Below are 12,689 nucleotides of genomic sequence, written 5' to 3' on the forward strand. Positions count from 1 at the left end.
TCTCCAAAGTCAGAAATGAGGCAAAAAAGATACATGACCTTCATTGTTGAGCTTGCCTCAGGGCCACTGACTTTCTAGTAGAACATCACTTTGCTTAACTTACTATTTATTCTTGTTTCGATACTCCACGACTCTAAGATAAGCTATGAATGTGTTGAAAACAAGATACAAATGGTTTTTATCCAATAGTGGCGCAAATAATTTTTTTTTCCTTTAGAGATAAAAATGGTGTCTGTTTGAGACAGGAGATAACACTAAAGGTTACTGTTCTCTTACCTCGGAGAAAAATAATCAGTTTTGTAGCTTAGCACGTTTTTTCTTCTAACCAGGTATATACATTAGTTCTTTCTAGCAATATATACATGGTTGTCTCATTAATGAGTTAAAATAAAACTTTGAAATGTACTCAGTATGTATTTGTATGAGAATTATGCTTTTTTAACATTTAAAAAAATATACTTTGGACAATTTCCCCCACTGCACCTCCATTTTTTAAAATTCCCTTTGGACCCACAAAAACGCTATTCTAAGTTACAAGTCTTCTTCATCTCTCTGTTCTTCAAACACCAATGATACCCTGGGCTTCCTTCAGGGCCGTGGTAAGTGGCACCTTTGGGAAAGAATTCTTTTAAAAGGAATTACTCAACTAAAGAGTTACGGATAATAGCAAATCTGGACACTAAGATGTCCAGTGCTAGAAAATAGAAAATTATGGTACATCAACATTCAATATCATGCAGCTATTGAGTGTAATCATGGTTAAGACTCTTGCAGCAGCACGAAAAATGCTCCAGCAAATATGTGAAAAGACAGTATGTAAAATATGAACTGGAAGGCAAGACAAACTTGAGGAGGAGCTATTAGAAGCTTTTTTCCCCCCAAACTTTATTTAACATGGTTTTTGTCCTTTCAATGAAGAGAAAGTTTAAAACTCAAGAAACCAAAACATTAATATTATGTGATATTGACATTATGTGGATAGTAACCACTAACATGGTCATAAAATTATGGTTAGGAGATTTCATTAAGTAAGTCTCCTGAAATCTCCCCGAACTTACCCTTTCTACCTCGCCTCACCTCCAAATGCTTAGGAGCTCCAAGGTCACTCTCAACTCTATAATGCTATATGACTGAGGCAAAGCCCAAGACATTAGATGGAGCTTGATGGGGTAGGACTTGGGGAGGTGAGCTTCCAAAGACCTCGACCTTCAGACTCACAGACAGGGTTATCAGCAGCTCTGCCTACAGATCCTGGCAGGCAATCAGATACCTTTAGGGGGCTGTCAAGTTCTGGCCACCCATCTCTGCCCTTATGGCACTGTCGCTGGTGCCAAAAACTCTACCTTACTCACCCAAATCCACCCTTTGAACAGTAGGGCCGAATATGCACCTTTTAGATCTGAAACTGGGACCCAGAACCCAGGGCCCTTGGCTCATCCTGTTTTCCCACCACCTGGAGCATCCACACCTGGCCACAGAAGGCCTTCCCTGCCTATGGATATAGCACCTCACTGTCATTCTGAGAACAGGCCTTTCTCTCCCCGCCCTCTTGGAGAAAACCACAAAAACAAAGCAGGAGCCAGATTTGTTCCAAGGGGAATGTTTTTACCCTGCTCCCACTTCAGGAAGTTCTTTGGCCTGGAACCCAGGCAATGAAGCATTTATGAGCTTCCCAGTGGTACCCACGCAGCAGGCCCAACTACCTGCCAGCTCTGACCTCACTTGCAGTTACTTTTGGTTCTCTGGCAGCTGTTATTTTCAAGCTGCCTCATCTTCTAAGTGCATGTATTTACAAATAGACTCTACTGATGTTTTAAAAAATTCTTTCCTTCTCAATCCTCAACTTAGTCCCTGTTCAGTGAGTCCGAGTCATATTTTGTTTGATATATTGGTACCTTCTTAGTTATTTTTCAAGCACAGACCCCAAGCATGAGCTCTTGATGGGCAGGGACATATCTTACATTTCTTTATAGCCCAGCAGCTAACATACTGTCTTTCGCAGAATAAATATCTCTTGGCAAACTGGAAATAAGCCAAACATTCATCAGTAGGAAAATGAATAAACAAATTATGGGTTATTTGTACAACGGAATACTACTCAGCAATAAAAAGGAATGAACCACTGACATATGCAACAATATGGATGAATTTCAAAAACCTTACACTGAGCAAAAGAAACTAGACACAAGAGTGTATACTGTATGATGCCATTTATATGGAGCTCTAGAACCAACAATGTTAATCTATGTGATAGAGATCTATTATGAACTGATTGTTTGTGTCCCCTCAAAATTCCTAAGTTGACTCCCAGTGTGGCTATATTTGAAGATGAGGCTGCTAAGGAAATTAAGGCTAAATGAGGTCATAGGGAGGGACCCTGATTCTATAAGATTAGTGTCCTTATAAGAAGAGACACCAAAAGGTGTCCCCCGCCCCTTGCACTCAAAAAGAAGAGGTCACGAGGAGACAGGGAGAAGGCAGACATCTACAAACCAGAAAGAAGGCTCTCACAAGGAACTGAATTGGCTGAAACCTTGATCTTGGACTTCTAGCCCCCAGAACCAGGAGAAAATAAATATTTGTTGTTTAAGCCATTTAGTGTGTGGTATTTTATTATGGCAGCCCAAGCTAAGACAAGATCAGAATAGTGGTTACGTCTGGGGAAGGTGGCATTAACTGGAAGGGACACAGGGAACTTTCCAGGGTGAAGGAAAGGTCCTACACCTTGATAAAGGTTGGTCACATGGATATTATGTATATGCAAAAAAGTGTTGAGCTGGACACTTAGGATGCATGCACTTAACTGGATGTAAATTATAACTCAATAAAGAAAAAGCGAATAAATAAAATAAATGGAAAAATGTCTGTTGGTAAGAATGATTATGACTTCACTGTGACTCACGCCCTCCAACTGATCCACTGTGGACAGATTCTTGCACCAACCACAGGTACAGCAAGAGAGAAGGGAAAAAAAATAAAGCAACCCTGGCTCCAAGTTCTCAAGGCACCTTTTTCAGTTCCAAAAGCAATATCTGGAAGTCCTCAAGTCACAGCCACTAAACCAAAGTGTAGCAAGTGCTAACAGCTCATTAAGAGACTTCTTGACACTCAGAAAGCCACGTTAACTCCTTCATACTTCCACCGAGGCAGCTGTTGCCTGGTCCCTCCGAGAACCAGCCAGACCCCAGATCTCCTCAGCTGCTGGCAAATACCACCAGGAAAAACAAAAAGGAAATGGGAAAGCAGTGCAGAAAGTCTTAATGAGACATTAAACTGTGCGATTCTGACCTTAAAGACTCCCTATACTCAAGCAAAAGAAGCCGAAAAACTATTTACACCCACATTTCAGCAGTTGGCTTTTTGTAGCGTGCGGTAATAGAGCTGTTAGTACCTTGGGACAAAATGAGAACGTCTTCCCTAGGTGGTTCCCACTCTTTTCCTTGCAGGACTTTGCTAATGAGATGCAGTCAGCAGCCACCACAGAAGCATCGTAAACTGGGAGCAAGATCTGCATGCTCCCTCCCAAGGACAAATGTGCCGTTTCCTTTGGTGATACTATGCTCTATGCACTTAAAAAACAGAAGTCGCTTTTATAAAAATCACTAACTTCTAGAAAATGCAAATATGTAGCATGCGTGCCACCTATCTTCCTTTCTGTGTCCTTAGCAGACATTCTTAATTGATCACAGCACAGTTAATCACTGAGCCTGGTTCCAGAATCAGTGATGGGCTGAAGATGGCTGCTACTAGCTTTTGAGAACCAGTTGTTAAATTTCGGGAATCTTACTAGCTGGTTCTTAAACATACTTATAATTAAAAATTAAATTATATAAATGTATACTTAAATGAATTATATGAAAAGAAAAAGTAATGGATACTCACAATTTGTCATTTCCTAATTATTTCACTACATTTTATTATTATCTACGCACCTGAGGGTATTTACATATAGAGTATCTGAAATTACTACATAATGGTGTGCTACTGTGCATCTCTTCCCAATTCCGTGTCGAATGATATAGTACTAGTAGCTTGAAATGGGCCACAGTGACAGTATTACCTCACAGAAATTGGCAAATGCTGTAGTCAAGACATCCTTTCCACTTCCCTGGTGAGAGTCAGTTGTTAAACATCTACTTGCACACCATCATCAGATGTCAACATCAAATGACAAGAGACTGCAGAGGAGGCAGACCGTCCCAACCAAATTTCTGCTACCTGTGATGGAGGAAGGAATGTTAGTCATCATGCCTTTCCTTTTAACATGGAAAGGTGTAACTCTGAGTGCTCTTAGAGGAAATCAAAGCAAAGAGACAGAGAAAGCCCCTAGATCCAGCCATGCCTGAAGCCAGTCCTGCTGTACTTTTTACTAATATGAGACTTGTTTAGGGGCATTGTTTTCTCACTCGTACAAAGATACTGTATGTACTAGCAGCTTGGCCCTAGAGGGAGTGGGTAATTGTTTGCCTTGGAGTCTTCTATCAGGGAACCTGAAGAAGTCAGGCAAAATCAGAAGCAAACACAGAACAGAGGGGCTGGACAAAAGGTGGGCACTTGGGAGCCTTTGAAGCCTGAGAGGGGTGCAGGCAGAGGCATGAAGCTCCAGAGCTGGTCTGGAGGTTCTTCCTAGGCACCCTAGCCTAGCTGCAAGGGGTAGCAAAGGCTAAAAGATAGGCAGAGAGCAGGCCTGGGGCTCAAAGAACTTCCTGACAGGAATTGTAATGGAGATACTTTTCTCTTTATTTCGGGCAGTGAAACACAGGAAGAGGAAAAGTCCCCACAATCGGGGCCAAATTGGGGAACCGAAGGTTGAGTGCAGTTGCCTGCAGCAATTCCGAGCTGTTCCTACCTCTCACGGCCTCTTCCCTTGCTTTATTTATTTATTTATTTATTTTGACTTAAAATTCACCTCTACTCTAAAAGGTTGGAGCCTAATCTTCACCAGTCATCAGAATTATCCAGGAACTTCTGAAGTGCAGATTCTGGGGCTGTACCTTTTGGAAATTTGATTGAGAGGATCTAGACCCCAAAATTGGCCAGGCTCGTGAGCGCCTGAGATAAAATTTCCCTATTTTATTTTCATTTTGTTTCCATAATGGTACCTCTGGCAAAAGCAGCTGAAGCCATTTTGTTGGGGTTGCCTTTGGGCTGGGGCAGCAGGCAGGACTGGTTACATAATTTGCAGGGCCCAGTGGAGAATGAAAACGTGGAACCCCTTGTTCAAAAATTTATGAAGGATCAAGATGGTGACAGCAGAATATTAAACCAAGAGCGGGCCCTTCTGAGCATGGGGCCCTGTGTGGATGCAAGTAAAACCAGCCGTGCTAGCACATCACCATTTGCCTGCAGAGATGCTGTTTGTAACCCGGTGTTTTAACCCAGAGTGTTTGTAACCCAGGAGCTGTCCATCTGATTTTCAAGGACAAAGTTTCCAGGTAAATGGCAATGAGTCTTGAAGGGCCGTGTCCTGACTGTGGAGGAGAGCTATGGTCCTAGAGTGTCGCAGAGAGCACATCTTCAGGGTTTGGGGAAGTTCTACTTCCACCCAGGCCCCAGAGGCTCCAGAGCCCCCACAGGAATCTGGAGCGGACACAGAAATGTCTCAGGGAGATAGGAATGGAGGTAGAGGGAGAGGACCCCATGTTTGGCAGCCCAGCTAGAAAGGAGGCCACAAGTGACTAGATAAATGTTCACAGAGGGCTAGAACCTGCTTTGCCTTAGAAATGGTCCCGAGTGTCTCAGGTCTGACTCTTTCTTGTCGGCCAAGTCACCCCTTCCACTCTCCGATCCCGTCTTGAGAAGAAGCCAGACCGAAAGGGTGATCAACTCACCCCATTCTGTCTGGGATTTTCACAGTTTTAGCTATGAAAGTCTCATGACCTGGTCAACCTGTATGACATGGGATGGCTGGTCACCCTACCTAAACCAAAGTTACAGTAAATATTTACAGAGGGGCCCATTGTGAAAGGGCTCAAGGCATTACCTTGGGCAGGTGTCCACCAAGACTAACTGGTGGAGTTCCAACCATCTGATGCAGCAGGTCAGCTCCTTCACTCACTCCGGGTGCATCTTTCCTGTGTGCGTCAGGATCTTCCATCACTCACAGTCAGATACAGCAAGGGCGTCTCACTGTGGCTGTGGCCGATGATTGGTGGCAGTTGCTTTTCGTTTTTCCACCTGAAACAGCCACATCCACCCGAGCTGGCTGCACGTTAGAATCTCCTGGGGGGCTGAGCTTTGGTGTTGTTCGAAGCTCCCAGGTTATTCTGATGCACAGTCAGCATTAAGACCTGCTGCTCTAGAACCTGGAACACTGGGCCCTTAACTGCCCCTTGGTCCAAAATTGTACTTTTTTGTTTGTTTGTTTTGCTTTGTTTTGTTTTATTTTTTGAGGAAGATCTTGACTCTGCTCAGCCCACCTCCCTGCACGTGTGGGTGAAGTGGTCCTCTGCTTGGGCATAAGTTTAAGCAATTTTTTTTTTAAACAAAAAGAGTATCAACCCTATATTATCATTTCTTGACTGTCGAAGTATTTGGCATTGGCCTTACTGATCAGTGTAGACGCTTTATCTCCAGGTACCTGTCATTTAAAATCTAAAACCCCGAACTCCAGGTTCAATGGACAATGACCAGGAGGATCTACTGATTATCCAACTGGAATGTTCTTATTCTATGGATACAGTAAATTTAGTGGCTGGTCATGTTTCTGTCTTTACATTGGCTGCTAGGAATGTCCTAGTTGCTCACTTTTAGCAATTGCGTGGACTTTATGAGACACACTTCATGTGCCATGTGCCAACTTTACTGCTGGTGTCATCTTTCTCCCTAAGCTTACTTTCTCTTTAACCCACTGTCCTCAGCTATTTTATTCTGTCCTGTTGAATTAAATGTGCACACAAGTTGCCACAAATCCTTTCAGAATGAAGCCTCAATATATACACAAATAAAATACAATTAGTAATTGCTATTACTAGGGAGAGGCAGAGCACAGAAAATATTGGACGGACTCTTGAGAGCAGATCGTGCTGATTCTCATGACGTGAGGCTTCCAGTCTTTGATGCAAAGCTACCTCTTCAGCTTTTCCCCCTGAGTCCTGCAGAAAAAGTACTCATGCCCAACTATCCTTCCCACAGAGTGCCCTTCAGGCTTGTCTCTGAAACTGTCTTCTGGCTCGTCCACACAGTCCCTGCTAAGGAACAGAAGTTGCCTCCAACACCACTTATCCTCCCCAATCAAGGACACAATTTTCTTGATTGTTTTACAAGCTCAACTCTGCACTCTATGAGTAATTTCACTACTGGGTTGGAGTGCTACCAGTCAGTTGGTCTAATTAATTTATTTGATTTATTTGCAGAGTTGCTAAAGGAGCCTTCTGAAATCAATATGCAAATGTAATTTAAAACGTAAATCAATAGTTTGAGCAGCTCCGACATTTTTGAGGGAAAGCAGGGTAGTCTTCAACACCTGAAGTATGGCTCTCTGTAGCTAATGACTTAGTTCTCTGTGGGGTTAGATTTGCAGATGCCAGGAACTTGGTTATTCTAAGAATTCTCTTGTTCAGAAAGCAGGGAGGCTGTGTAGTACGTTCAAGATTTCTTCACTTTCCTCTAGCTGCATGACTATTCAGAGGTTCTGTATAAAGTCTCAGGCAAAATTTACATTTTGTAATATATGTCCAATTTCCATCATCGAATCTTAGTGCTGAAAAATCTCTGGAGAACATCTAATCCAGGCTTTTCCTTCTGTGAATAAATAGGGACTTGTCCAGCATTACACAGAGAATGATTTGCAGAATCCAATCTTCACCACGCCTATGACCAACCTGGAATCAGGTTCATAGTCTTCAATTCTAGCCTCTAAGATAATCTCTCAAAGATTTCCTCCAAACTCGACCTCCATTTCACCCAATAAGTTCATGTTGCACTCACACAATATGCTTCTTCCAAGCATTGCAGAATTGCTTGGGGGATCTATGCCCCAAACCATCCGGATGCGCAGACTTTTGAACAGGAGGCCTAATAGAAGGCTCCTGCAGGCAATGAGAGTTTTCTGCATGAGAATCCAGCCCTGCCTCCTCTCTAATGTCAGGGACCACCTAAATGTCTGCCTGCCCCACTCTTGCTTATTAGCAAGTCACTTTTGTCAAGAGTTATCTCCAGCCTATACAATCTCTCCCAGGGATCATCCCATGTTTTCGAGATTACACAAGGTTTTATAAAGCCTCCTTTAGGGACAGTCCCACCCTTGCAAATTGGAACAAGTACAGAGAACATCCAAGGAGTAAAGCCCAGCCTCCCTCCCCACAATCTTGGGGACTATTGTCCTCATTGTCTTCCTAAAGCCCAATTTCCTGTAGCACCCCTCCCTTTCCAGCTGCTGCTCAGTGTTTAGGGAGAGCTGGATGCTGAATTTACAGAATCTGGATCACATCAGATCTTTAAATGTCAGGTTAATGGTATTTTCTAGTCTTTCCCTGAGGGCTAAGATTGGACTGTTTATAAATTTATCTTTTCTCTATGCACTTGGATTTCACACTGTAAACTTTCACAGATTATCTATTTCCAACGCTTTCCCATCTCAAATGGCAGATAAAAGTGGAAGAGCTCAGGATCGGCCAGACTGCCAAGAAGTCATGAGCTGTAGGAGTGTGACCTATTGTTTGGGTGTTCAAGATTATAGTAACACTAGCTGGAGTTTATTTCACACATCCACCCTGCTGTTTCCGGCTATGATCCAGCCAACAGAAGGGAGGCAGAAGCTTTTAAAAATAATAAACAATGAGGTCACAGTCCAGAACATCCCAGCCCTCCTGGACCCAGCCAAGAAAGCATAATCTTCATTGTTGCGGAAGCCCTGTGGGTCACTATGAGTCAAGGAGTCATGGCTGGTAGGACCGACCAGGCTGGGACTCACACATTGGGAGATCCATTTAAGAGTAATAATGGCTTAGAACTGAAGAATCTCAGCGATAGTCCCTGATTGTCATCTACCCTAGGTTCTAATTTTTAACACCTAATACAATGTCTGGCACATGGTACTTGGTCAATGACCTTCAGACAACCTTCCCTATTAGACTTTAGATTCCTGTACCTAAATCAGTGCCTAGCACATAGATTCAGGAACACAACCTAGCACCTGGCATATAGTAGGTAGTCAATAAGTGTTGGTTGAATAATTGCATTTATAAATGAATAACTGGATGGACTGTGCATGGAAAGAAGGAAGGAAGGAAAGGAAGGAGGAAGTTTGGAAAGGAAGAAAGAAGAAAATAAGGGAGGGAGGGAGGAAGGATAGACTCATGGATGTTGTTAAACCTCTGCTTAAAACTAACAAGTCAAAAAATTGGCTCGGTTCCTCACAAGGCAGTCTCTTTTGTTGTAGAACCTTACTCTAATTGTTAAAAAGTTCACCCATTGATTGAGCCAAATTCCGCCATGTTGTAACTTGCCCTTGGCAGTTCTAGCTTCCTCCTGTCTGTCTCCCTGCTCTTTCAAGAGGGTCCTTCTGAAGAGGAATCAGACCTTCCTGTCTGCATTCTTTCTTTTCATGAGCATTGGAAAATAGCAAGAACCACAAGTTTTTAGCTGCAGAATCACAAGAAGGAAAGGTTTTAAGAAATCAACAAGTCTTTATTTCCTCTAAGAATCCATCTGCTCTGGTTTCCCCAGGCAACTGTGGAACGATTTCTTTGAAATAACCTAGATCTGCGATCCTTGTTTATACCAAGGGCAGGCCTCCCTATACCAAGATGCTGGTCACAGAGCAGTGAGGCCCATGGACACTTTGGTGACCTCATAATGTGTCAATTAGCTAGGCTGACTTACCTTTCCCAGAATTCTCTTTCTTACATATGTTTGGTTAGGGCGGTTGTAGTATTTTTCCTAGCTCAGATATTCGAAAGGATTCCCCTGACTTCACAGAGTATACTCATGTAAGACTTTTATTTATATGCAAAGGATGCAGTGCAGGGAGAGGAAGAAAATGCAGGAAAGCAGTGTAGTCTGAGAAACATTCTGCAGCCCAAGGCTTGTGCACAACTGCCCAACCCTTGTCCACTGAGACCACACTGAATCTCTGGATTGAGCTGCCAAGATCTGTGCTAGGAACCTCAGCTTCAGGAGAATGCACTGGAAAGAGCTAGGGGGCTCTTTAAGTAGTCGAGCCCGGCTTATCAACCTGGTGAGGCCAGTTGCTAGCCTCTTTAAAAAAGATACCCCTGGGGCTTGCTGGGAGAGTTTCAGATCTTAAACGACATATCATACATTGCCTTTATCTTTGCCATAAGTCAAAAGCAAACTGCCAGACATTTAGGCAGCCCCAAAGGTAAAGACAGAGCATTGTCAGGAGATCCATGATGGGACACAATGGGACTTCTGGGAGAGCTAGAAGGTGGAAGGTCAGCAACAGATGTGATGTTATGACACATCGACACATGTTGTCGCTGATCTGCTCACTCACCTCGTCAGCGTGAAGTGGCATCCGGGCCTGTAACTGCTTCGTCTTTCCCTGGATCCTCCTTCAGCATCTCTGCTTCTATTTATGGGCCAGGTTCTATGTTGAGCTTCATGCTGAAAGGCTCCATCTTCTGTAGGACACCCGCGTCACTGATGTCAGAGGCAACAAGAACTGACACAGGTTTTAGTCCATCCTTGTGGGGTTCAAGCTCTATGTATAGGTTCCAGCTGGTCCTTGATCTCCCCTACTTGGTGTTTATCTTTCCTTCCCAACTGCCTTCCCTGTGAACTTCAAGCTCCAGTAACAGACATGAAGACAACAGCCTTACAGAGACTACTAAACTAGCTCCCAAAGTCCTTAAAACTCTTTTTAAAAATATATGATATATACATATTATATATATAGTATGTGTGTGTGTGTGTGTGTGTGTGTGTGTGTGTGTGTGTACAGTAGTCCTCCTTTATCTGCTGTTTTGCTATCCTAAGTTTATTACTCACAGTCAATTATAGTCCAAATATATTAAATAGAAAATTCCAAATGCAAAATAAAAAATTCATGGGTTTAAATTGTGCACCATTCTGTGTAGCATTCTGAAATCTTGTGCCTTCTACCCTGGCATGTGAATCATCTCTTTGTCCAGCGTATCCATGCTGTGTATGCTGCTTGCCCTTAGTCACTGAGTAGCCGCTCAGTTATCAGATCTAGTGTTGCGGTATTGCAAGGCTTGTGTTCAAATAACCCTTATTTTATTTATTAATGCCACATCCACATAACTTTTATTACAGTATATTGTTATAATTGTTCTGTTTTGTTATTCATTATTGTTGTTAATCTCTTACTGTACCTAATGTCTAAATTAAACTTTGTCATAGGTATGTACATATGGGAAAATATGTAGTATGGTACTATCTGTGGTTTCAGAAATCCACTGGAGGTCTTGGAATGTATCCCCCACTGATAGTACTGTATATGTCTCCTAGTGATTCTTCTTTGGTTGACCCCTGACCCTTGACTGATTTAGGTACTCTGCCATTCCCTGGGAATGCAGGCATTGGCCCTTCCCTTTCTCTGTGTTGCAGAAAATGCCAGATGGTGGCCAGTTCCCTAGGCTCCATTTCCACACATACTGCCACTCGACTTGCAAGCTCCTCTGACAATCTCTATTCTATGTGCAGGTGGAAGGCTGGGCAGGCAGCCCTGTTCTCAGCTATGCAGTGGGCTGACTGGCTGTGCAGACTAGCACATGCCAGATGAACAGCCCAGTAGGTTCGGCTATTTTCTCATGAGAGGAATAGTGCCAGAACTGTGATGAGAAATCACTGGAGAACTTCACCAGCTACAATGAATGGTGGTCATTGGCCGTCTAATAAATCTCAAGGCAGGAGAGTGAACTGAGCTCACTAGACAGACGCAGAGGTGTCTTGCCATGTAGATGTCAAGACAGACTTCTAAGCATCTCCCAGATTGCCTTAGAGTTCACATGAGCTAAAGATACATTTTCTCTGGGCACATACCCAACAGGTGGGGTTTTGCGCATCTTCTATCAGAGAAGTTGCAAATTGGCAGTCCACGGGCTGAAGTTGGTCTGCCTACATGTTTTGTTTGGCCTTAACGGTGTTTTAAAATTTTTTTATTTTAATGCCAACTTTTACAAATTGGGAATTTCACATTTTAAAAATATCTGAATTTCCTGCTTTTCTTGAAAAATCAGATTTGGCAAGTATAGGTCTATTTTCCTGCATGGCAAAAATTGGCCGTAGCTTAGTAACAGCTGTTCCTGTTAGACAGGGAAAGAAACTCTCCAACTCATGCAGCCTCACCCACCTACTGCTCTTGCTTATGTTACCTGACCAGCTTCTGGAAGCATCTAAGATTACAAGCCCTGGTCACCCCATCTGTAGCAGATGCTCATATCCTCTCCCACTGTAATGGAAACCCAGGGATGACTCCAAATGCCAGTGTCTATACCTCTGCCTGAGGACTTCCTTTGGCAGACAGTCCCTCTGTCCGCTCCTTAGCAAGCTGTGAATATCCCTTTACCATAGTCCTCAACTAATGGGAATTGGTGCATAAATACCCCAGCTGCCTCCCCATTGGTTGGGATCCCCCTGAGGCACATTCTATTCCCTGGTTCCCAGAGGTCCCCAATGACATTAAGCTCTAGTTACCCAGTGGTAGTTGCCTTGCTGACATGCCCTTTAAAGTCTGCCTTATTTTCCCTATTTCTCTTTCC

At 43.2% G+C, this 12,689-nt stretch overlaps 1 pseudogene; it reads right to left on the reverse strand.

Annotated features, from left to right (window-relative positions):
- LOC112475949 overlaps positions 1-6,097 on the reverse strand; it is a 48,925-nt pseudogene extending 42,828 nt beyond the window's left edge.
- Between the last annotated feature and the right edge of the window lie 6,592 nt (positions 6,098-12,689).

This window comes from Pteropus alecto, unplaced genomic scaffold, assembly GCF_000325575.1.
Source record: "Pteropus alecto unplaced genomic scaffold, ASM32557v1 scaffold92, whole genome shotgun sequence".
Taxonomy (NCBI): Eukaryota; Metazoa; Chordata; class Mammalia; order Chiroptera; family Pteropodidae; genus Pteropus; species Pteropus alecto.